Consider the following 2,485-nt stretch of genomic DNA (forward strand, 5'->3'; position numbering starts at 1 on the left):
GGCTCGGCCCGAAACTCGCTCTAGCTCGGCCCGACTCAGCTCGGCCCGACAAGAAAATAGGCCGAGCCGAGCTAGCAAATGTCGGCCCGTTCGAAGACCGAGCCGAGACGGTTTTCGCTCGGTCCAGCTCGGTGGCTCGTTCGTAGCCCAATTAATTAATTTTTAGATAATTTTCGGCCCATTGCCTAGACATACCAGCCTACACGAGCAGCCCAAGCCCAGTACGAAGCACCCCTACTCGCACGTGCCTCCTTAGCGAGCGAATGCAGCCGCCCCTGCTTAGGTTTTCCGCCTTGCGGCGCCGCCGCTGTCCAGCTAGTGGCCACCACCCCACGTCGTCCTCCTCGCCGCACACGACGCTGGATGGCTTGCCTTCGACACCGAAGGGGTATGTTCCTGTTCGCCGCTGCGCCGGACGCCGCCGTTCGTCGCTCCCGTGATTCCTCGTCGAGTATGCCACTGTCCCCGGCAAGTTCAGGTATGACCTCCAGTCTATGCCCTCCTCTCCTGACGATGACCCCGGCAGCCGGACACGCGGAGGAGACTTTGCACGCACACAAACGCGCCCACACTTCATCGGCTTCGGCCGGCGGCGCGCACGCACACTGACGGCGTCGACCGCAACCTGACCTGCTTCACTCCTCCACAATTCCACATGCTTGGGACGGCGAGTTCCACATCCTGAATGGTGCTCTTCTGTGAGGCGCCCTACCATGGCATCCTCGACCACGTTGGTGCCGCTCGCGTCATAGAGCTCGACGTCAACAGTATCCGCCTGGCCTGGTCGCGCCCATGCTGCCAGGGCGGGTGCCGTTAGACCGCCCGGCCATTCGTGCCGTGCTCGACGGAGGGTGCTGTGTACGGCCAGAAAGCCACCATTGAGGTCAACTGGATGCTCAGGAGTCAGGAGCACATGTAACGTTGATCTAAGATGCGATCTGCGACGGGGAGATTAAAGGAGCCGCTCAGTTACACTTACATCTAGCACCTTCTTCCTCATTTGTAGGGTAACTGAAGGCAAAGAATTAGGAATAATCAATGCTGCTGTTTCATGTGTATTCATGGATGCCGTTTCATGGAGATGATCAGATTTTTCTTTGTTTTGAGAAATATGGAGATGATCAGATGAATGCGTGTGTCGATCATGGCGGCTGCGAGCGGAAGACTCAGGAAAGATAACTCTGAGCGACATACTGCCGTATTATAGCTTCGTAGATTGTTGATGGCTAACAGCACAAAAAGAAACCTAGTGGCTCGGCCAGCCCAGTCCACAATTATAGCTTCGTAGAGGTTAGGCCCGGGCGACCGCTCTTGGCCGTGGATGGCTGCATGTCTCATGATTGATTGGTGGAGCTGCTGATGTGGTAGATTGTTGATGTGGATAGACTGCATGTTGAGAGAGCTGCTGATAATAAATTCTTTGTAAGATCTTTATACAAAGAATTGATTACGTTAGGATTGAAATTTCCACAGAAATACCTTTGAAAAATCAAAGTTCCTGCAAAAATAAAAGTCTTCTTATGGTTAGTAAATAAGAAGAGTATTTTGACTAGGGATGTCTTACTCAAAAAAGGGTGGAAAGGGGAGAAAGAATGTGTGTTTTGTGGACAAAATGAATCAATTGATCATCTACTGTTCACATGCTCTGCGGCTTCTTTGCTTTGGAGCTTGGTCAGATGTGTTTGTGGTCTGAAGACCATTCCTTTAAATGTTAAAGATTGTTTTGGGTGATGGATTAGCAAATTTAACGAAGAAGACAAGAAAATGGCGATGATTGGGGTGTCTGCTTTATTTTGGGCAATTTGGAAAAGTAGAAATGCAATTGTATTTGAAAGAAAAAGGATAAATGATCCTTTTCAGATAATCAAACTAATGAGTCGATGGTTGATTGATTGGTCCATATTGCAAATAAAGGAGTCATAAAAAAATGCTGGAGCTGGGGGCAAGAATGCTATAACGGGCAGCAAATGAGGTGTACACAGCTGGGCAGGGGTGGCGGATCAATGTGGCGAGGCTCCCTGGATGATCGGCTACGACATCTCCATCTTCTGCTGCTGTTTTTAGTCTTTTGTGTCTGTTAGTTACTAGCTTTTATGTCGATGTCTCTGTTTGGTGTATGGTGGACTTTGTTTGCGCTGGGCCTGGCTGGTTCTCAGAGCCCTGGGTGGATGCGGCCTGTGTTGGCCCTTTTGGTCGGTTAATTGTCGTGCTGATAGTTTAGACCTGTTATATACTATCTTTTCTTCTGAATTCTGTAAGGTTAGTTTTCAGTAATGAAAATCGAAAGGGGCGAGGCCTTCTTTGATAAAAAAAATAGATAACGGGGTGCACGGGGCATGTCCTGTGCATGCTCCTGACCCTATCATGGCGCTATGTCGTGCATTGCATTGCATGGACCAGCTGATTAATCAGTTGATCAGCGCACAGTGAAAACTATGCCGGGCACTGTGCATGTGTGTCCGCGTGTGTAATGTAGCGTAGCGTG

At 50.1% G+C, this 2,485-nt stretch overlaps 1 long non-coding RNA gene across 1 annotated transcript; it reads left to right on the forward strand.

The window, feature by feature from the left end:
- The first annotated feature begins 243 nt into the window (after positions 1–243).
- Positions 244–2,250, forward strand: LOC123133142 (uncharacterized). The gene is made up of 2 exons (XR_006465166.1): positions 244–478; positions 1,915–2,250. It is a non-coding gene; the product is annotated as an uncharacterized lncRNA (long non-coding RNA).
- Positions 2,251–2,485: the final 235 nt, after the last annotated feature.

The sequence above is a fragment of the Triticum aestivum genome, chromosome 6B (genome assembly GCF_018294505.1).
Source record: "Triticum aestivum cultivar Chinese Spring chromosome 6B, IWGSC CS RefSeq v2.1, whole genome shotgun sequence".
NCBI classification, from domain to species: Eukaryota; Viridiplantae; Streptophyta; class Magnoliopsida; order Poales; family Poaceae; genus Triticum; species Triticum aestivum.